Source organism: Thamnophis elegans, chromosome 4, assembly GCF_009769535.1.
Source record: "Thamnophis elegans isolate rThaEle1 chromosome 4, rThaEle1.pri, whole genome shotgun sequence".
NCBI lineage: Eukaryota > Metazoa > Chordata > Lepidosauria > Squamata > Colubridae > Thamnophis > Thamnophis elegans.
The window spans coordinates 31,205,266-31,228,563 of record NC_045544.1 but is presented as its reverse complement, the minus strand read 5'-3'; the positions used below and the strand labels follow the sequence as shown (position 1 = coordinate 31,228,563).

At 37.6% G+C, this 23,298-nt stretch overlaps 1 protein-coding gene across 1 annotated transcript in view; it reads left to right on the top strand.

The window, feature by feature from the left end:
* SESN1 (sestrin 1) overlaps positions 1 to 23,298 on the top strand; it is a 51,018-nt gene that overhangs the window by 6,387 nt on the left and 21,333 nt on the right. The window lies entirely within an intron of this gene.

Here is a 23,298-nt window from a genome sequence, read left to right as displayed (position 1 = left end):
CATCTTTCTAATCTTTGTTTCCTATTCTTTAGCTAAATACCAGTTCATGCAAGAACTGCTAAATTTGTCAGGAATTTTTACTGAGAGGCCCTTAGAAATTTCTGTCACCTCATTCCACCTACCCCATTGCACTAGAACAGTGTTTCTCAACTTTGGCAACTTGAAGTCCAGACATCTTCAAGTTGCCAAGGTTGAGAAACACTGCACTAAAAATTCCCATCCAGAACAATTACCTGGATTTCATGGTCCAAATAGACCTGGGGTTGGTTCTGAGCTGAGATACAAGGAGCAACTCTACCTTCTTGAGATTAATTTTGAATTTATTTCTACCCATCCAGTCCTCAGCTCTGACAGATACTGAGTTTGGATTTCCACAACAGGTCTTCTAGCTTGGCATGGAATAGTGGTGATAAACTGCCTATTTACCAGCATGCTGCCTCACTTGAAACGGAAGGATTTGCCTACATTTAAGTGCAATTTTGCTTTGGTATGTAGGGAGAAGTTCAAGATGGAGTATTGGTTGATTAGGGCCTCTTATATTAAAGAAGCTAAACCTGCTTTCTCATTTGAGAACGTGCAGAATGTTTTGCTGGATAAAAGTTAGGGGGTGACTAGTCCAGCTTGTTTCAGAAAAAAGATACTCATTTTTTGAGATTTTGGGCAGATGATGGGAATTCTGGTAATTATCAGAATGATTTCTGTCCTCTAAAAAATTCAGATCTGGTAAATAATATCAACAAACTACCTTAAGCCTGGGCCTATCAATGTACTGTGGTCTTCTGTCTGCCCATATTTCTTTTCTACTTTATTCTACTCTTGAGAGCTTTTGACAAGTGTCAGGTGAAAAGCTTTAAATCCTGCAAATATTCCTTCTATTGTGATGCACAAAGGATTACTGGAGAAAGTATGTTCATGTGGCACTTATTGTTAGGATGGCACAGTCAGGAAGTGCTAAAGAAAAGGGTATATGTAAATCTAAATTGAGAGCAGAATTTTCCAAGCATTCTGCCAACTCAAAGCATTTTGTTTAATGTGGTACATTAACTTTCCAAATGAAACATTCAAGAATATGAAAGAACAGTCAACAGTATCTTGAAGTGTATTTTTATGGGTGGTTTCTTTCAGTACCCTGGATTCTGTTTTAAGTCTTGGCTATCTAGGCCTGGCTAAAGAAATGTTTTTATTCAAAATAAAATATTTGCAAAAATGTAATATTCACTAGAATAAACTCCAATCTTTTAGTTATTCTATACAACATTAATTTTTCCAACTATTAATAATAGTTAGTGTGTTGACCTATAGCATGCATTCATTACATTTTTTCACAACTCAGAACAAAAATCAGATGTATATCTAGGACATGGATTAAAGCTATGCAATTTACTGAATGGATATATAGATGTTTAAAGCTGCCATTCTCTGCATACATAGTGTAAAAAGGTCAAAAGTGTTCATATCTGCTTCCATGCCCCGGCTTCCATGATTTCATTTGAGAAAATGCATCTGTTTACAATGCAGTCGAATAGTTGCTTGTTGGGAAAATTAATTAAATTGGGGAAATGCATGGAGACAGATAGATAAGACTATATATAGGCTTGATTGAATCATGTGCTTTCTTGCCCGTCAAGAACAAAAGGAAAGATAATTTAAACCTTCTCCATGTACACTGAAGAGTATACATGAAAGAATAATGGGAGAATTGCTGTCTGCATATAGTCAGCTACACACACTCTCTAGAACATGTATTTTGAGGCCAACCATTGTCATTGCCTCCTACAGCAATTGTCAAGCTCAAGGACAAAAAGGGTGCTAATTGACTAAATCATTGATAGTTAAAGGGTTTACTTAAGAAAAGAGGGCATTGCATTTCTAGTTACCGCTACTACTTCATAGCCATTATTCTTCCATGAAAGAAGAACATGTTGGGTTATCACTTTTGAGATACCATATTTGTCCATCACAAAAAGAAAATTTCATCTTGAAGAGTTTGTATAGTTACAATACTCAAGAAGTCATACAAAATGCTCTTCTTCCCATCCTCACATGAGTAATAAAAAAAGTACAGGGAAAGGCACAGTGTCACCATAAGAATTACTGACTTGTATTGCAAGTACCACATTTCAAGAAAAGACCAAATTAAGGACTCCTTTGGAAACTATCCATTGTACCTGCTGTCCTGAAATATTCATTTATTCTGATCAGGAAATGTTGATCTTTAAGTAGCTTTTTGCAAAGGTTTTGTCTATATTTTATATAGCTAACTATTCTTGTAATAGTCTAAATTAGATTCATAAGTTTTAAAAATATACTTAATATCCCTAATGAGTTTTGCAAGTGTGGATTCCTATTTATGCTACTAGTTTGAAATATTTATAAATGAGTTTAGAGATACAGTAGTTTATTGTCTGCTTGTGAGGTAATTGATGTTGCTATTGGAACTAATATATGATTTTAACTTCAAACCAAAAATTCCTTCTTAATTGCACCGAATTAGATTTCTAAAGCAGGCATAGAGGGTAGAGCGACTGTAAGTTTTCCTTATAAATTACTGAATTTGAAAGAGAAGTTTTCAAAATACACAAACATCTTATCATAGAATCTCCCTTTGTATAATACAGTTTAAAATAATTATGTGTATTCATTGAATAAGCTTTGAACATAGTGATAGTGAAGCATATGCATTAAGAACCACCAGTGAAAATTACAATTAGATGGATAGACCAGTTTTATCCTGATCTCTGATAAGACTTATGGATGTTCTTTGAAAGTGGCATATGATCTGTCAGGGTATAATATAAACCTCTAATCTGATATGGCAAGGATGAAAGGAAGCCAAGGCTATTTTACAACACAATAGAAGTACCACAACTTCCTTCTCAAGCTTTATGTTGTCCTTTCCTATTCAGACTCTAATGATTGTTAAGATATGCTAAGAATACTTTTAATTCTAAGTAAAACAGTGTTAGGGCCAGGGAGTATCCCCCAACAAATCAGCATGAGAACCATATAACTCCTACTGAGCTTTGGGTTCTTGGAATGGATAAATTAAAGTGTTTGTAAGATTTTGTTTCTAAGGTTTAGAAGGAAAATTTGTGTGGTTATGGCAATCATAAATATGCGGAGTTAAGGGTATGTTTTGTACTACTGTTACAATAAATATAATTCTATGGCCATGTTTAGAGAGAGTAGGAATTGTATTCACAAACATTTGGAGACAACCGGGTTGTATATTCATAGCATATACAATGCTATGTAGAGCAAATAAATTTGTTTGTTGCAGTAGTTAAGATGATGGCCTAAAAACCAGGATACCGTGAGTTCTAGTCCCATTTTAGGCATGAAACCTGGCTGTATAACTTGAGTCAGTCTCTCCGCTCAACCAACTTCCGAAGATTGTTATTGTGAAGAGGACGGAGTATTATTATGTTTACTGCCTTGAGTTAAAATAAATTTTAAAAATTGGTCCTTGACTACGGACAGTAGAGTGATATATTAGGAGTTAACTATTTACTAAGTTGGACTAAAACTATTGTAGCTCCAGCTTCCAATTAAATAATTAATGCTATTTGGGAATCGAAACTGTTATTTATGTTTATCATGCTAAAAACTGTTTTTAAGTTCTGCACATGTTTAAATATGTTTTTAACTTCAGATAAAGAATTTGCCTGTATAGGCAATGGAAACTTCATTTGTTATCTCACTTGGCTGCACTGATTCTTTCTTTTTAATGAAATGTTCTTTTGTGTTTGTAAGATGTGGCCTGCCCTAGGTTTTCTTATAAATATTTGTATTTAAGTTGTAAAATTTTAATATGCATCAGCATGCAAAGAGCTACCATAAGCTACATTGCCACTGTTGTGCAATACTGAATATTTACTCTATGACTCACTTGAGAAAGAAGTAAGGTCAAAATTATGTTGAGACAAGCCTGAAAGATTTGATTCCTTTGAAACAATATAAAATATGCATGTAGGGAATGATGAATGGGAATTTGAGTTTTTTTAATTCTAGATAAGAAAAGTCAAATCCATGGCAATTGAATGGAAATTGTGAAAAGATATTCACATATATCTAATTTTAATACAAAATTAGTTTGTGACACACTAGCATTAAGTCACTTTGTTCATACTCCCTATTTAACTTTTAGACTGTTTCAAAGTCTGAACATTTTGAGGTTGGACTCAAAATAGATGAGTTCCAACCTTAGCAGAAATGTTTCTACTATATCAAAACTGTTTTAGGCTACTTGGGACATTGGTGTAATGGTCAGAGGAATATTGGAACATTTTCACTAAAATTGGAAAATCTTTTCAAAGTTCAGAATGGTTTGTACACCTCCACAATTTAGCCTACAATCATTGGTTCAGTCATTGGTAATTGTAGGAACAGAGTGAACATCTGGAAAAGAAAAATGGTGTAAATTCTGCAATTGGGTATAAATAATTAAATATATAATCTAATAGTTAAGAAGTTGAAGAAGAGGTCAAAACCAAAATAACAAAAGTAGAGTCAAAAATCTGGACTAAAATCCGCCCTTGGCTAGATCTGGATAAAGGTTCTTATGCTGAAAAGACTTTCTCTGCTTGGTCTTTTTGCAATCTGATATATGTAGTCATCTGTTTTACGGGTAAAACTTGCCACTATCATGGAAAGAAAATAATTGAGTTCAATCAGTTTGTCTTTTTTTTTTTATGGTAGCACCTAGACATCTTCGTTAAATTTGAAAGTGAAGCAGGTCAGCTTTGATTAATTGGAGACTAAAAGGAAATATAAGGACTGTAGGCTAGAGTTGAAAGAGTTGGAAAACCATTGCAGAATAATGCAATGACATGCAACTTCAGTATTATTGGGAATTAATTAAGTACAGTATATGGATGGGTCCATGAACTAACAAAGAATCCAGCTTGAGTCAAAGCATTTGAACTGACCTTACCTTACATCTCTTAGGCTTGAAAACTGACTGGGTGACTTTGGGTCAGTCATTCTTTCTCAGGCCAGCTCCTTGCCTCATAGGAAAATGGGGAAAATGGGAAACAAGACCACTATGCATGCTGCCTTGAGTTGTCCGAGATAAAAATGATGTGTCTATATCTGCGTCTGTGTCTTTCTATTAGCTGATAGGTGAATTGGTTAAGTTTAGTAAATCTCTGAAAATAATATAAGCAAAGTAGACCTAGTTACTCAAAGGCTTGGTGCATGAAGGCTTCCTTAGGGGGAGGACATGGAAACCTAGAGGTAATGTTAAGAATGGACCCAAAGTGAAGCATCTTATCAAATGATCTGTATGTTTCCATTTTTTAACAATATGGACAGCATTATGGACCTGTACAAATAATAACCCATCCCCAGAGCAATTTAAAACATGGTTAGTGACATTCTAAAAGACAGAGCCATTATAATGAGATAGGAGGCTATATAAATTGCTTACGTAGATAAATAAGATATGAACAAGGCAAAAGGAATAGGGAAGAAGAAGAATAGTCAAATATAGCTACTGATTCTTAAATGTATAAAACTTACGACTAACTTGAAACATTTTAGTTGTCCAGATGGGAATGACTACTAATAAGCGACAGATGAAGAAAAAAAAATAAACAGTTGGTTTGCCACCAAAGGAATAAACTCGCTTCACCCCCTTTTTCCCCTCCCTTCCTTCTGTGGCAATGTTACTGTAATTGACTCTGCTAAGTAACAATATAGCCCTAATTCTTACTTAAATTTTCTAACCCTTAATAGTCGGGGGGGGGGGGGATATTTAAAAAATATGACATCTTTCAAAAGTACTGCATGGTTCTCATGGTGAAAATTTGTATTTTGCTCATAGATTAATTAAGAGAGCCACAATAGATTTTGCATCAATTCCTTATCTGTATGAATACTGCTTAATTACTTAACAAAATACTTTCAGCGTTATCATATGGGAAGTATTATCTGCACTCAGTTCTTCTGAAGAGCAACAAAAATTGACAACCCATAACGGCACAAGTTCTATGACAAGTGGTCCTGGTGAAAAGAATCCAGTTCAATAACATTTTACAGATTAAGTTTATTCTCTATTTTAAAAATATGATTTTAGATTATAGTATCTAGAAAATGTAAGGGACATGGTGGCTCAATGGCTAAGACTCTGAGCTTGTCGATCAGAAAAGTTGTCAGTTTGGCAGTTTGAATCCCTACCGCCGTGTAACGGGGTGAGCCCCCATTACTTGTCCCAGCTCCCGCCAACCTAGCAATTCAAAAGCAGATAAAAATGCAAGTAGAAAAATTAGGATCCACCTTTTGGTGGGAAGATAACAGCATTCCATGTGCCTTCGGCATTTAGTCATGCTGGCCACATGATCACGGAGACGTCTTTGGACAGCGCTGGCTCTTCGGCTTTGAAACAGAGATGAGCACCGCCCCCTAAAGTCAGGAACAATTAGCACATATGTGCGAGGGGAACCTTTACCTTTATCTAGAAAATAAAATTTTCATTGATTTGCTGCAATAGTAAAAAGACTTTTTTTTTTGCAAAAAGCTCCTGGGTGGGGCTAGGGCTGGCTTTGTGAAAATGGGGAGGGGGCAGCCAAAAGCAGCCTTTTTTCCCCTCAATTTTTTGCAATGTGAAGCCAGTCCCCTATACCTCGGGAACATAGTCCAAAGCAACCCAAATTTCAGTCCTAATTATGGCTGTAAGTCAATGACAGACAGTTCTTGACTTATGACTGCAATTGGGACTAGAATTTCCATTGCCTAAGTAAGATGGTTGTTAAGTGAGTGGCGTTGATTTTACTACCTTTCTTGCCATGATTATTAAGCGCATCACTGCAGTTCAGTGAATCATGTGCTTTTTAAGTGAATCCAGCTTCCCTTATTGACTTGGCCTGTTGGCAGCCAGCATATGACAATCACATGACTCTGGGATGCTGCAATCTTTGTACATGCATACTGGTTGCCAAGGGCCTGAATTTTGACCATGTGATCGTAGGGATGCTATAATGGTTATAAATTCAAGGACTGGTCATAAGTCACTTTTTTCGGTGCCATAGTAACCTTGAATGATCAATAAATGAATGATACAGGACTAGTATAGGTAGACCTGTAGGTGCTGATCTATCCAATATGCTGATAACCACTGGGAGCACCACTGCCAATTTATAATATAAAATTTCAACACATTTTCAAATGTTGATCCTCTATGATCTTTCCCATTTGTTTGTGTTGCTCCCCTGTTATTGTCACATCAAATTTCCACATTTTCTTCTATTAATATATAATTATCCCAGTATTTTTACTTTCTGTAAATTGTTAAAGACCTGGTTGTTCTCCCAGGCCGAGTTAGAGTGATAATTGTACCCTTTTAGGTTTACTGTATATACTCGAGTATAAGCCTAGTTTTTCAGCCCACTTTTTGGGCTGAAAAAAGCCGCCTCGGCTTATACTCGAGTCAGTGAAAAATTTGCCCGAAATGGAGGAGAAAAAGGGGCGGGGCCATGCCGCTGGGTGACACTCGTGAATGGCCCAGTGCCCCTGTGAGTTTCCCCTCCCTCTGTGTCAGTTTGCCGCGCAGCGCGCACCGCACCATCCCCCCTCCTCACGTTCTAATGTAATGCAGGGCTGTCTTACGATTCCCCTTCCTCCCCCTCCTGCCGCTCTGCAACGATGTCCCACCTCCTCCTTGTTATGGCAAGCAGCCACATAGCGATGTCCCACCTCCTCTGGTACAGTGATCCAATGATAGGAATCACTGTGCCGTGTGTCATAGGAGGCGGGACATCGCTCCCGCGGCTGCACGGGACATCATCATCACAGCGGGACATCAGCATCATGAGGTGAGTGAAGTATTTCATTGAATACACCGCTAGTTTACTGTTTTTCTTTGAAATAAATATTCAAAAACATTATTGGTATCTATTTTTATTTTTGAAATTTACCGGTAGCTGCTGCATTTCCCACCCTAGGCTTATACTCGAGTCAATAACTTTTCCAGTTTTTTGTGGTAAAATTAGGTGCCTCGGCTTATATTCGGGTCGGCCTATACTCGAGTATATACGGTATGTCCCCTATTTTGGGATGCTGTATTCTTTTTCACTGATAGTTTTCATTCAAAAAAAATTTAAGCTCCGCAAAACTGGTGGGGAGTCAGGCAACCTGAAATTGAACAAAGGCATTAAGTTATTACATATCCTAAGGGCATGCAGAGTTTCATAATCCCAACAGTAGGCAATTTAATATAGAAATGTTGTGATGTATGAAGCGATAGCAAGAAAAATATGAATGTACATTGAGGCAGGATTTGAGGTAATGAAGTAAGCGAAGTATCAAATTTTTAACTATCAAATTATTAGATGGATGGGAGATATCAAGGGAATCCAGGGTCAAAATCTCAGAAGGCGGCAGCCACTAGTAATTGGTATTGTTATCGGCAAAGCTACAGTGGTCTTTGACTTACAACCACAATTAGGACCAGAATTTCCATTGTAAGTAGTTGTGGCCATAAATTGAGTTTATTGGTTTTACAACAATTTTTTCAGTGGTTGGTTAAGCAAATCAACCAGCAAATAATTAAGTTAATACATAAATGTGAGTTAATTGCCAAGTGCCCAAATTATGGTCACGTGACCATAGGGTAGTGGGGGTATGATAGTCATAAATCTGAGTACAGGTCATAAGTCACTTTTTCCAAAATGTTGCAACCTTCAACCATCATTAAATGAATGGTTATAAGTGGAGGACCACCTGTAATAAGAGCCCAGGTGGCGCAGTGGTTAGAGTGCAGTACTGCAGGCCACTTCAGCTGACTGCTATCTGCAGTTCGGTGGTTCAAATCTCACCGGCTCAAGGTTGACTCAGCCTTCCATCCTTCCGAGGTGGGTGAAATGAGGACCCGGATTGTTGTTGGGGGCAATATGCTGACTCTGTAAACCGCTTAGAGAGGGCTGAAAGCCCTATGAAGCGGTATATAAGTCTAACTGCTATTGCTATTGTAATGTATTTGTTTATCCCAGTTCACCAGGAGACAAGCTAGATTATGAGGAACCTTTACTTTCACCTTACATTTTTATTCACGGCAGGAGTGGGTTGCTGCCAGTGTTACTGCCAGTTCAGTGTGTGTGGAGTGTTCTGTTCTTTAATGCAGAACATTAAAAATGGCAAAAAAAAAAAAAAAAAAACCACCATGCCGCAGCGAACAGAGAACTGGTTCGGGGGCATGGTGAGCTTGCCGTCCCTACTGTTTCGGGGACCCAGTCACAATTTCCACTACCGGTTCGCCCAAACCAGTGCGAACCGGTAGCAACCCACCTCTGATTCAGGGTAGCCAAAAGTGTCACTATGTCATGTAAATTAATGTGTAGAGAGTAGACACCATTTTCAGTTCAAGTGATGACCTGTTTTTAGTATCCTAAATTACATTTGTAAAAATTCATACTCTGGATGTTTTCCTTGGCAAGAGGGGGCTGGCAAAAGTAATGCATAAGCCACATCCTCTGCAAAGTGTGTGTATGCAAACTTTGTCAAGAAGAGTATCAGTGGAAATGAGAGCTCAACCCCCCCCCCCAAGTCGCATTTGCCTTTTTACCCATAATTACTTGCTTTTAAAACCTTTTCTCCAGAGAGAATTCTGTCTGGGCATGGAAAACAACCCTGCTTTTAGAAAAAGAAAAAAAAGTATGCCCACTTAAAGTAGTTTTGTGGAGGAAGGGTGAACAGGAAATTCAGCTCTTCACATTTGGCCATATTGTACTTCAAATTGTTCCTTTCCCCCACCTTCCTAGAGATTTAGCCACCAATCCAATTTTGCTGCTGTCATGTCTAATTTGGTCACAAAAGTTCATGTTGGAATATTACAGATCCTGGGGTTAAAGTATGTTCTCTTTCTGAAATTCGGATGTATTTTAGAGATATTATTCTATTAACTGTTGCTGTTGGTTTGTTTCATCTGTTTTTCATAATACGCCTTAACAACACTGCTTAATCTTTTCCCTGAAGCAGCCATTCATCATTAAGGTTTCAGACAAAAGCAGAAAAACAAGCCTTTCTTTGCTGCAATAGGACATGAACGAATGGCAGCATTGTGGCTGAGATTTGTGATTGGCTGAAGGAGATCACACCCTTGGAATCTGTTTATCCCTAAAAGCAAGATAGAATCTTCTCTGAATTTCAGAGAACCTTTTATGCAATGCTTCATATTCAAACAAACATGATTACAGTATTTGCAAATTATTTGGGTGGGTTACTAATGAATAAGGGGAATGAATAAGTGTTTCTTTTGAGAACAGTAAGTCCTTTGACTTGTTGTTTGACAGTACAGTTGTATACGTGTCTACTTGAAAACAAAATCTATTCCTTTCATGGTGATTTGTTTTCCTGGCTATCACATATATAGGATTGCAGCTTCAGATTTTATGTAGTGGGTGGTGATGTAAGCATGCTAAGCTATATGTTAAGTTTTAAAAAGAAATTTAAAATTATTTCTCAAATAGTGAAGATGGCCAGAGAGATAGTATAATAATTTTAAAAGAACATAGTTGGTTACATTTTTGTATATATCTATTCATGCACAAAGTTTAAGCCTCTGCTATTTAATTGCAAATAGTGTGTTTGAGGAAGCAAGCAAATAGTACAAACACTTTATTAATATTCTTAATTTGAAATTCTATGACATTTTCTGATTGTGGGTGGCTAGTGTAGGCTGCAGTTTCTCAAATATCCCTTATTACACTTGATTTTAAAACAAGTGTTTTTATAAAATGCTAAAATAATACTATGATTGTGTGAGTGAACAGTGTTAGGTTTTTACAAACCGGCCTCTCTTTAATAATATGGAATTGTTTAGATAGCCCAGGGAGAGGCTTTGGTTATGATCCATGTTCTGTATGCATAAGTGGTAAGAATTACAATTCTGTAGTTGTTTTTAGGGACACCGCTTCTTAAATTTTTCTTGCATTAAAAAAAAACAATTTAGGAATCCTAGCTGTCTAGGGAAAAATAACTGCCAATGGGCGCATATTATTTTTCCACTGAATATTATTTAAATTGTTCTCACGCCAAGTTTCCAAATTATTTCTGAGAATAATGCATGTAAATTTTCTGCATAGTGACAGTGGTCTAGAATTCAGAAGGTTGCACATTCTTTTCCTGTGAAGCCACTTTGGTAATTAATTTGACAGAATCCTGAACTATTACTCTCAAATTTCAAAACCAGACTTCATTTGCTGCCATATAAAAAAACCTGGATTAAAGGCATTGAAATATAGAAAAAAGAAGAAAGGAAAAGGTGAAAATACCACTTTTCTATTTTCTTCTTCATTTTCTGCTTTAGAGAAGTAAACTAAGTATTTTCCATTTTGTTCTGTTTTAGAAGCCAGAATATAAGTATGTTTTTGTAGCAAGCAGGAACACTGATGCAGTGTCCTGTTAGAAAAATATCAGATGCCATTTTGTAAGAAATTCTCTGTTTTACTGATATCATTAAAAAAAAAAAAAAACCTGAGGCCTTTTTTGATTGTCATATTGAAATTGCAGACCTCTGCTGAAGGAAGTTGTTCTGGTAATGGTAAGAATGGGGCTATAATTAAACTCCCTCCGACCAATTAGATCACACAGATTGGGCCTCCTCCGAATCCCATCCGCCAGTCAATGCCGACTGGCGACTACGCGGAGGAGAGCCTTTTCTGTAGCAGCTCCGACCCTGTGGAACGACCTCCCCGTTGAGATTCGCACCCTCACCACCGTCCAGACCTTCCGCACAGCCCTCAAGACCTGGCTATCCCGCCAGGCCTGGGGATAAGTCTCTAACTCACCCCGCCCAAGTGTTGAATGCTGAATGAAAGTTGTGTTTTTTTACTGTTTATTTTAGTCACATACTGTTTTTGTGTTATATTGCACTTCCCCTTTCCCTACGAATGTAAGCCACCCTGAGTCCCCTCAGGGAAAAGGGCGGCCTATAAATCCCAATAAAACTCTAAAACTCTAAACTGAGAATTTGGAGTTTTAGTTACTTGCATATCTAATAATTGAATTAATTTTCTTTCCAGTTTCAGAAATCCTTTATATTATCCCTTTCCCATTTTCTGTAAATGGTGCTTTGTTTCTTACCTTATACTGTTCAAATATAAATGTATTTTAACTCATTTGATTAAAGGATTCATTCCAATTTTCTGTTGTGATCCTACTAGATTGAAATGTAGTTTGTTAAAACGCTTTGAATTTTGGTAGCAAGCAATAAATACTGGTTTTTTTTTATAATAATGTGCCTATATTTCCAAATATCTTTATTTGGGGAAGGGTATGGCATACATTGCACTACAAGAATTTTCCATTACTATTCGTTACTTTAAAAATGTAACAAATCTGCTGTTACCTGTCACTAAGCAGGAATCTTCTTTAGGCCTGTGACCTGTTGGCGGAACTATACAGTTGTAACACTCTTTCAATAGAGCCTTAGACCTGTGGAATAGCTTAAATAAGTTGGAATCACTTTGCACTTGAACGCTAACCTCATTCATGTTACCTAGTTATATGGAAATGATTTGCACTTGTTGGGTTGAGGAAGTGGACCGAGTCCTAAGGACTGTGAGCTCAGCCGCCTGCTGTTTAGATCCATGCTCCTCCTGGCTTATTAAAGTGGTCCTGGGGATGTGAATGGAGTCTAGCAATGTTGAATTCTTTGAGCAGGTTTTTCCTTTACCTTCAAGAAGGCCTTGGTTCACCTCCTCCTCAAGAAGCCATCTCTGGACCCCTAGAGTATACAATTTCCATCCAGTGTCTAGCAGCCCCACCTTTTGAAAGAAGGTGTTGAGAAGGTGATTGCAGGACAGCTTCAGAGGACCTTGGACAAACTAGATTATCTGGATTCCTTTCGGTCAGGATTCAGACTTGGGTATGGGACAGGAATGGCATTGGTCGGGCTTTTGGGTGATCTCTGGAATGAAGGTTGTGTATCCATCCTTGCTGTACTGTAGTTTTTGATGCCATCATTATGATATCCTTCTGAATCGGCTCAAAAGATACAGGCACTGTCTTGTGCTGATTCACCTCCTTTCTCCAGATTCGATTGCAGTCAGTCATGATGTAGGGGGAAAGATTTTGCCCTTGCCTCCTACTATGTGGGGTGATGCAGAGATCGGTGGTCTCTCTCCACTCCTATGCAACTTCTTCATGAGGTTGCTGGGTGTGGTCATCCATCACTGTGGGATAAGGTATCAATAGTATGCTGATGATATCCAAATTATACACCTCTGCCCCTGGCAAACTAAGCAATGCCATAGAGGTCATATCCCCATGCCTGGAGACTTGTGAGGATCTGGAAGTAAAACAACAGGCTTCAGCTGAACCCTGGCAAGTTTGAGTAGTTTTGAGTTTGGGGACCTGCCATCATTGGTGCTGGGTGGGGTTTCACTGCCCCAAACAGACCTTGTGCTCACTTTGGGCATCCTCCTGAACTCATGATTCCTGCTCAAAGCATAGATGGCAGTTGTGGCTAGGAGGGCATTTGCACAGCTTCATATTGTGCAGCAGTTGCACCTATTACTAGATTGGGGACTCTGCTCAATTTCTAGTCACTTACCAATTGGACTACTATAGTCTACATGAGATTGCCTTTGAAGAATACAGGAAAACTTCAGTTGATGTGAAATGTCTCTGTGAGTGGCATTGATTGACAGTCTGCTTCTGGGTTAAATTCAGAGTGCTGGTTTTAATCTTTAAAGCCCTTCATGGTATGGGACCAGTTATCAGATCTTGCAGATGAAGCATGGTATGAGTTTTATCTGCTAGGGAACTATACATGCTGGGACTCAGGCAGTGGACCTTCCCTGGTGTGGTGCCTGCCTTATGGAACACCCTCCCTCCTTCCTGAAGTGAGGCTACCTCCATCTCTATCGATTTTCTGGAAGTCTCTGAAAACCTCATTTTATCATCAGGTCTAGGGGCCAAAGTGGTTCGCCATCACATACACTATGTATTCTGTGGGCTTTTCATTGTAGATGATGATAAGCCCAAAAGGCTTAACACAGGAATTGACAGTAATATTTGGCCTTGTACTAAAAGTGTGATCTAAGCATGGACCCATAATGTAAGAATTGCATAATAATGGAAAATACCACTGTAGCCAGTTTCATAATTTAAAAGGGAAGTTTTTACAATTTGAAAAATTAAACATCCCATGACCCTCTGGGTTTTGCCTTTGTGTACCAGCACAAAATAGGGATCCACTGGCTCAGTGGCTAAGACGCTGAGGTTGTCGATCAGAAAGGTCAGCAGTTTGAATCTCTAGCGCCACATAACGGAGTGAGCTCCTGTTACTTGTCCCAGCTTCTGCCAATCTAGCAGTTTAAAAGCATGTAAAATGCAAGTAGAAAAACAGGAACCACTTTTGGTGGGAAGGTAACAGCGTTCCATGCGCTTTTGGCATTTAGTCATGCAGGCCACATGACCACAGAGACGTCTTCGGACAGTGCTCTTCAGCTTTGAAACGGAGATGAGCACTGCCCCCTAGAGTGGGGAACAACTAGCACATATCTGCGAGGGGAACCAGAACATTTACCTTTTTACCAGCATAACATTCTTTACCTGTTTTGTTGATTGATTTTTTTTAATTCTGCTTTTCATTCGGAAGCATCAGGCAGTGTACATAATGCTCCCTCCTCTAATGTTTCTCTGCAAGAGTTACTTTATCCGATGGGAGAGACTGGCTGGCCTCCCTAAAGTCCTCCCAGGGAGCTTCATTGGCTGAGGGCAACACTAGGAGCTGGTTTCACTCTTAGACTAACATCTTCTTAGACTGGTGGTCTCTGGAAAATAACTAAAGCCCACAGCGTGCCACACCCCATCGTTTTTGAGGTTTTGGTTGCCTTTTAACAAAGCCCTAAATTTTACACTATTTTATATCACTCCAGCGAAGACTTTTAATTAGTCAAATTCTACACTTCCCTTCTCAAATAGCCGCAGCACAGATGCCGGAGATCATTTTTCCTTTCCACCAAATTGTTCTTTGCTCTCCGTCCCTATTATCCCTCTCGGGCAATGTGCTTTTTCTGTTCTCAGTGACTGTGTTATCTAAGAGATACGATTCAAAGCAGCTCTGCTTAAAAACTTTAGGAATGGCCCAGTTCTCAGTAAAGCCTGTCCTTTATTCCTGTTTCTGTTTATTTGTTATAGGAGAGGAGTGATGTAAATAGAAAAAGAATTCAAATATTTTATTTAAAAAGGTGCAAGGCAAAGACTTTTTAATAATTCAGATTAAAATATTCACATTCTCACTTGACTATCAGAAACCACTAAATGAACCTTTGGGTCACGGGGGTGAAATGAGTACGATGACTATGAATATTTCTGAAGGTTAGCAATCTGCTATGGGAAGAAATGCAAACTCTGAGTTTTAAATGGTGTTGTTATCTTCTAAGAGAGAAATCATTACCTGCAAGGACAGTGAAGTGATAGAAATTAGTCTGGCAACAGCATTGTTATAGATAAAAGAGTGGTGGTGGCGCAGTGGTTAGAATGCAGTACTGCAGGCTACTTCTGCTGGCTACCAGCTGCCAGCAAGTTGGCAGTTCGAGTTGCACCGGTTCAAGGTTAACTCAGCCTTCCATCCTCCCAAGGTCGGTAAAATGAGGAGCTGGATTGTTGGTGGCAATATGCTGACTCGGTTAAACTGCTTAGAATGGGCTGTAAAAGCACTGTGAAGCGATATATAAGTCTAAGTGCTATTGCTATTGCTAAAAGTCTATAGAAAAATTCTTAAAACATCAATACAACATAGTGTAAATTCTCTTCCATAAGTATCAATATACCCTCCTCCCTGTCTCTCCTCACCCTTCCTTTCTTCTTTCTTCCTCTTCAAAGCTTAATAAATTCGTTAAACCAAAAGCAATACATAGAGTTGAAAAGTTAAAAAAAGAAAGTGAGCCACCTTTTCCAGATCTTAATGGATCTAAGAATCAGAAGAGCTCCCGAACACTAGAATCTAAAGCCATGTAGGGTCTTAGAGATGGCAACAGCACATTAAATTGCACCTGGAAATCCATTGGTACACTTCATGTTTGGCCAGATGTCCAACTATACAGTCAGGTATCACCCAATGGCGTCAAGTAAACATTAAAATACAGAGGTAGAAGTGAACTTAACTCCCAAAATTCTCCAGCCAGCAAGTTGAGGAGGCACACCTGAACAAAAACATTTCTCTTTTCCCAGGAATTTCAATTTATAAACATTTTGATTTGAAATACTCTCTACAATGGAAGAATGAATTTTACAGATTAAATATTAATAAATATGTCACTTATTTATTTATTAATTGTATTTTGCTGTTTTACAGAAGTTGGTTTTTAGATAAGGTTTTAAATAACTTTGTTATTTACTTACAAAATTTTCAGAAGGAAAAAGCATTGCAACTTTTTATTTATTAAGGAAGAAAAAACAATTGGAAGCTTTATGAAAACTAATCTCATTGATGTGCACAAAAGGAATTTTCATTTGTCAGCAGAAGCTACTCATAGAGACTATAAAGTTGTGTAAATCACAAACACTGTTGCAGATTGATGAATGGTGAATATTTATAGAATGGAGAACTAGAAAAATGCTTGTTTGGCTAGTAACATATTTGCCTTCTCCAAACTAAATGTGCTTCATTTTGAATTTCTAATGTAGTTTTAATAAATTGTAAATTTATTTTATTGTAAATTGTTGGCTTGCTCATTTCAGTAGGAAGTGTCTAAAGTACTTAAATTCTAATTAATCCTGTTAAAACTCTCATCACCATATAAATACTGTTGAAAAATCTTAATTAAGAAATAAGTTATATTCTTACTCTTGACTTAGCCATTGCTAGTTTGAGGTTTTAGAGTAATTTAGAGTAGACCAGTTGAAATCTTAAGATGTGTTAATGGGATTTAAATAATGATATTTCTTGTTTAGGTAGACATCATTTGAATTTTTGATGTCATATTGATATGGATGCAACCTAGGATTAAATTTCTCCTTTTTGAAGATGCCCCACAGTGTTAACCCATGCTTACCTGATGAACCAGCAAGAACCTCATTTTTTTCATATATACCGTTGACCATTGTTGTACCCCTATCCTATACTCATGCCTTTGATTTATCCTACCCAAATGTAGGACTTTGCCTTTGCCTTTTAAGTTCAGCTTGCTAGTGTTTGTCTTTTTTCCAACTTATTTCTATTTTTGTGTTGGATTCAAATACGATATCCATATTTTTTGAACTCCTCATTCAAGTCATTAATAAATACGATGAATTGCAGAAAGCCAAGAAGTGGTGCTGCAGTGTACCACTCAGCACATCACCTCAGCTTGACCTTGGACCCATTAAAGTATAGTCAGATACAACTGTTTAACTAGTGCTGTACTGATCAAATGGTAGTACGTTCCAGATACTTCTACCTATCCATTCTTTCTGGAGTGAGTCTTGCACCCCTCGACAGTTCTAGAAAGAGAATAGAAGGTTGTCTGACCAGTGTTAAGCCATTTCTTTTGGCCCCGGAACTAAAGAACCTAGCTAGCCCCTGGAAAACAAGGCAGTTCCCACCAACCTCTTCTTTCTTCTTCAAGCTCCCACCCTCTATTTGGGTAGAGGAAAGATGGCCAGACAGCAGCAGAATGAGAACTTCCGGAGAGGGCAGGATTTCCCCTTACTGCCATTGCAATTTCCTGACTGACCATATAGATAACTTATAGTTGGGCATGCATGGAGGAAGAAGTTGAACCTCTGCCTGGATTTGACTCCTTAAATATAGCATAGAACAGAAGTGTCAAAACTCTATTTCATTGAGGGCCACATAAGGATTGTATTTGACCTTGGGTCATCAGGGTGGGCATGGCCAGCTCGACGTCACTCGGGGCCGGGGGCACCTGTGGTGGCCCCAAGCGCTCTGCCAGCAAAAACGGGCTCTCAACTACCACCTGTGGCCCTCATAAGTTCCATTTTGGCTGCGATGGCCTTCTGCAACACTCTGCCAGCAAAAACGGAACTCGGGAGGACCTCAAGGAACCCCCCCCCCCCGAACTCTGTTTTCACTGCAGAGGCACCATGGGCCGGTCCTTTGTTTTCCCCCACAGGCCAGATCTAAGCACCCCATGGGCTGGATCGAGGCCCTGGATCTTCAGTTTGACACCCCTGGCCTAGAGAGAATTAGACACCAATGAGGGATCAATAATCCCGGTGTATGGAAAAAATGGTCTGGGATATTACTAATTGTTTCTGAATCCTTTACAGTTATAACAGCTTCATCTGTCTCTTAGAAAAACAGGACTCCATAGCTCAGTCACAGTACTCTCTGTTGCTATTTGCCACTTGTTTATTTAAACATAACACAAACCCATCTTATCCTTTTTCTGTAGGACATGAGTTCTGGGAACAGTCTGAATGTAACACTAATCTCATTTCTGAAAACAAAAAAGAAGGAATCATTTTTCTCTGCCTATTATATGTAGGTAAACTGAATATTTTAGAATTTGGCTTTCAATAACAGTTTAGATTTCTGTGTAAGATGCTTAGGCTGATGGTTTAAAATATTTTTTTTTAATTAATAGATTTTTAAGTTTTATATTGATCATGAATTACTTTTAAGCAAACACTGCTTTATAGCCATAAACATGTTTTCTAGAAAGTAAAAGTGGCTGTTCCATACTTAAAATAGCTGTAGTGCTAAACAGGAGTGGCTGGACAATTATACTGCAGAGTGTCAAAAAGATTATCTGCAGTCTTACTAAATTTCAGTGGAAAATTTAGCTGGCTGGGGAATTCTGGGAGTTGAAGTCCAGACGTCTTCAAGTTGCCAAGGTTGAGAAACACTGGTATAACTGATTCTTTTTCTTTCCCAAAACAGCTTATGAAACTGGACTACAAAAATATAAACATTGAAGTGTCTGGGAACAAAGTACAAGTAGATGTGCAATGAGTTAACTACTGAAAACGAAGAGTTTGAAAAAGGAAAATATTCAGAGGAATGAAATGAGTACAATGAAACAATAACATTTTTTTTTTGCTAAGGTCCAACAGTAACACACACAGGGAGTCTTAATCAGAGGGTGGTTAAAGAAAGAGATTGCAGTTTTAAAAAGCTTGATTAAAAATAAAAAAAAGTCTTGGTGTTGCAGGCAGAGGAGGCTATATCTGAAGATTGGTAAGTTTGTGTCCCGTTTCAGTTTATGAAACTGCAGTTCTTTTTTTGTTGCAAGGCATTGCTAAGAAACTATTGGAGGAGGCTGGTTTTTGGGAGGTTTTGAGCTGAGCCTTGTACCTGTATCTCTGATTGGATAAGAACTGTTGCTAGGCTCTTAGTTCCTGGGCAAATTAGGAAGTTGAACAAGACCTGTTTGAACGGCTGCCTTGTTTTTCTCACTTGTCTGCCTCTCTTTCTTGCCTTTGTTCTTTCCCCAGAAGGTACAGTAAATAAGATATGTTCACATTTTTAAAGTTGCAACACATATAGTAAAGGCTGAGCAGTCTCTAAGCAGTAAACATTGTTTTAAATACATTCAGCTTTAGAGCTGTATATCAAAATGAAAAAATATGTTTCTTTCACCTGGCAAAGGCACTATTTAAGTTAAAGAATAAAAGTTTTTTTTTATTCTATAGCATATTTATAGGATTGTATAGTTCTTTAAAGACAAATAAAATTATGATTGCATAAGCTGTTGAAGATCACTCACCACTCAGTTCAACAGAGTTTTTATATATCTGATGAAGTGGACTGTGATCCACAATAGACTGCACAATTGTGGTTTTTCTTACGTTTTAAGGGTTCTTTGTTCTTTCTGTTGCAGAATACTACTTTGATTCTCCTTTTGAAAACTACTGAAAAGTATTTCTCCCACCAAAAAATATAGTGACTTTAAAAAGCAGCTGATGGTTATAACCTGTATATGGAGTGGGTTTATGTGGCTCAGAAATATATCAACACCAGGCCATGGTAGCAATAATTACAATAATGTTACAATTATAACAATGCAATTAGATGGTACATATAATGAAGGCTATTAGAATACATAGAAACATGGCTGTCTCTTAGGAAGGCATGGAACTACAAACAATTTAATGAATATTATTAAATAGTTAAGCTCCTAGGTATAATTGTGGCTCTAAATTGCTAAATTTAGTGTATTCTATAGGGATCACGGGGAAGGACAACCCATTATTGCTGGAAGCAGCTATTTCAAATTGAAATAGAATACAGGAATTTTAACAACTAAACTAAAAATGAATGATAAATAGAGCATTTATTGATCTTAACTAATAAAAGAGCTGCAAACTCAAACTGTTTGCTGCAGAATGAACCTTCACACTTTCTGACAATAATACATTTTCCTAATTTCCCAAAATTTACATTCTATTTATATTAGATAAATAACATTATAATTTTCTCGAGTTATTAAGAACAAGCCATGTATATGATTTTGGATATGCCTTATACCCACTCTCCTGTCCTAAAGGAAAATGAGATTTAGTTTATGATAGGAGCTTTCTAAATTCTGCTTTCTAGATTATGGATAACTGTTTTCTTAGAAGAAGATAAAGAAAACATCCCTGTAAAAAGTGACTTCTGTTATTTCCATAAATTAATAGTGAAGGAGCTAAGCTTTTTGTCTTCTTAACACATAATATTGGCTTTTCCTTAATTCAACTATGCTGAATTAAGTTTTAAATAATTATTGCATTAAACTGTAGTAACTGCATGAACGTAGAATAGTAGAAATGTCTGTAGTAGATGAAGACATGCCCATGAAAACAGCTAGAAAAAGAACTTTATAATTGATTAGATTAATGTAATAATGTCTGAACAAGCACAAAGCCTGCCAGCTGAAAAATATATATCATTAACTACAGGTACTCCTCGATTTACAACAGTTTATTTAGTGACAGTTCAAAGTTACATCATCACGGAAAAAAGTGACTTATGATCTTTTTCACACTTATGACCATTGCAGCATCCCCGTGGTCACATGATCAAAATTCAGATGTTTGGCAGCTGACTCATATTTATGACAGTTGAAATGTCCAGGGGTCATGTGGTCACCTTCTAACAAGCAAAGTCACTGGGGAAACCAGTTTCATTAAGCAGGTGAATGACTAATTTACCAACGGCAGTGATTTACTTAACAACTGTGGCAAAAAGTCATAAAATGGAGCAAAATTCACTTAACAACAGTGTTACTTAGCAACAGAAATTTTGGGCTCAATTGTGGTCATAGGTTGAGGACTACCAGTATAAGAGTAAAATCTGACAATTTAGTATCTCTAAAATACTGTGGTCTATTTTGTAGTGAGCTGCCAAACATTTTAGTCTATTTACAGAACTTTTCAGTATCAGAAGTTAAGCAATAATATATATGGGCATTTTTTTTAAAAAAGTGATGCTATACCTGCTCTCAAAAAGGAGAAACCTACCTCAAGAGGAGAATTTTCTTCAGGGCTTTTCACACAAAATGATTGAGAACATTATCTCTCTGCTGTTGATTAATGGAGTCTGACTTTTTCCAGGCTTTCATGGAAACCTGGAAAATGGGTTTCTAAAACGTTTTCCTAACTTTAACAAATAGATTCCTTAAAGGTGCTACATATTTTTCAAACTCAGATAAAAGCATGGAAAGAGTCATGCTGGTTCAGCAATTAGTAGAGGGTCTATATTCGGGAAAGAACCAAAGCATTTCTTCTGATTCCTTTTTGAAGATTGTGCAAGTGTAGTTTCCATGCCCATGCCCAGAGAGATTTACTCTCTCTGTACATCTCCAACTCAGCTAGTGGAGGGGATTAGGGTTTTCCACCACCTCCCCAAAAAATTACCATATGTTCCCAGAGTTAAAGCAAATGGAAATGAAATTCAAAGGGGAAATTGTGGATGTGGTCTGTAGCTGCCTCATAATAATCTGTTCTTAGAATACTTAAACACAAAGTATATAGCCGCAATCAATTAGATGCTTTTCCAACTGCTTTTCCTGTCTGAGGCAGTCCTAATAAGTAGCCACATTGCTCTGTTGAAACAATAATAGCAAAGATCTCTTCTCATGTCACACTAAACGCAGCAATAACCAAGAAGACATGGTTATTTCTGTGTTTTAAAAACGAACATGTAAAAAATAGCAATATTTCAATTTTGCAGTTTAAATAGTTCCCTTTCTTGGGAGAGAAAAGTGTTATTGTTTACTAACTGTACAGAAATCCTTGTACTGAGTTTAGTGAGAGAACAAAGGAAATATGTGTTAAGTAAACTGAAATTTATGTAACTTATTATGTATTCTTTTAAGTGCAAAGAGTCATGGTTTAGTTAATGTGCCCAAGAATTATTAAACAAATCATCAGAACATTTAGAGCATTTCTCTGAATAGGTTAAATAAGATTATGTGACGAGATCCATTGCTATGAACATCAAATATGATTTTTAGTTAAGAGGGGAAATATTATCAATTTGGTCCATAACACTGCATACAATGATTGGTCTAGAGATATATGGGAATTCCCATTAAGTTGTTTGTAGGAAATTTTTGCTACAGCTGACCAAAACGTAATGTTCTAGCAATAGAATATTTTGCGTATAAAACATCCTTTGGCATTCTCTAGGTCAGGCTGGGAACAATTCTTGTCTAAAATCCTGGAAAAGTGCTGGTGATTGGACCGATTTGCTATAAAAGTTGTTACTGATTTTGATTGCATCATATAATGCAGGTGACATTTTTTATGAGGAGAAATAGTATCTGGCCTGAAATACAGAAAGTTTGCCTTTGGCAGAGTGCCAGGAGAATTCCTAGCAAATGTTCTTCGTTCTGCATCAGGTGTAGGTGGAAGAAACTGGTGTTTGGAAGTCACTTGCAAAGGATGTGCTAGGTATATGGGCTTTGTTTGGTAGCAAGATCATCTTCCCTATGAATTCCCTTAGCACTTGTTTTTCGTGTGTTTTCTACTGCAACAAACATTTGCACTGGATAAAACAAACATTTTCCATATTCTTTCTTACTAGACTGACATAAGGTTGTTACACTCTCCCAACACATTTTTGGGATCCAAATAAAATACTTCAAATATTGCTACAAGCATACAGTTGCGTTTTGTTTTGTTTTTTAAGGGGGAGGGTAACATGCAAACTATATTGGTTAGAGGGCAGTACTGCAGGCTACTTCAGCTGATTGCTAGCTGCAGTGCAAATCTCACCAGCTCAAGGTTGACTCAGCCTTCCATCTTTCCAAGGTTAGTAAAATGAGGCTTGTCCGGGGCAATATGCTGACTCTGTAAACAGCTTAGAGAAGGTTGTAAAACACTATAAAGCGGTATGTAAGTCTAAGTAGTATTGTTATATTGTCT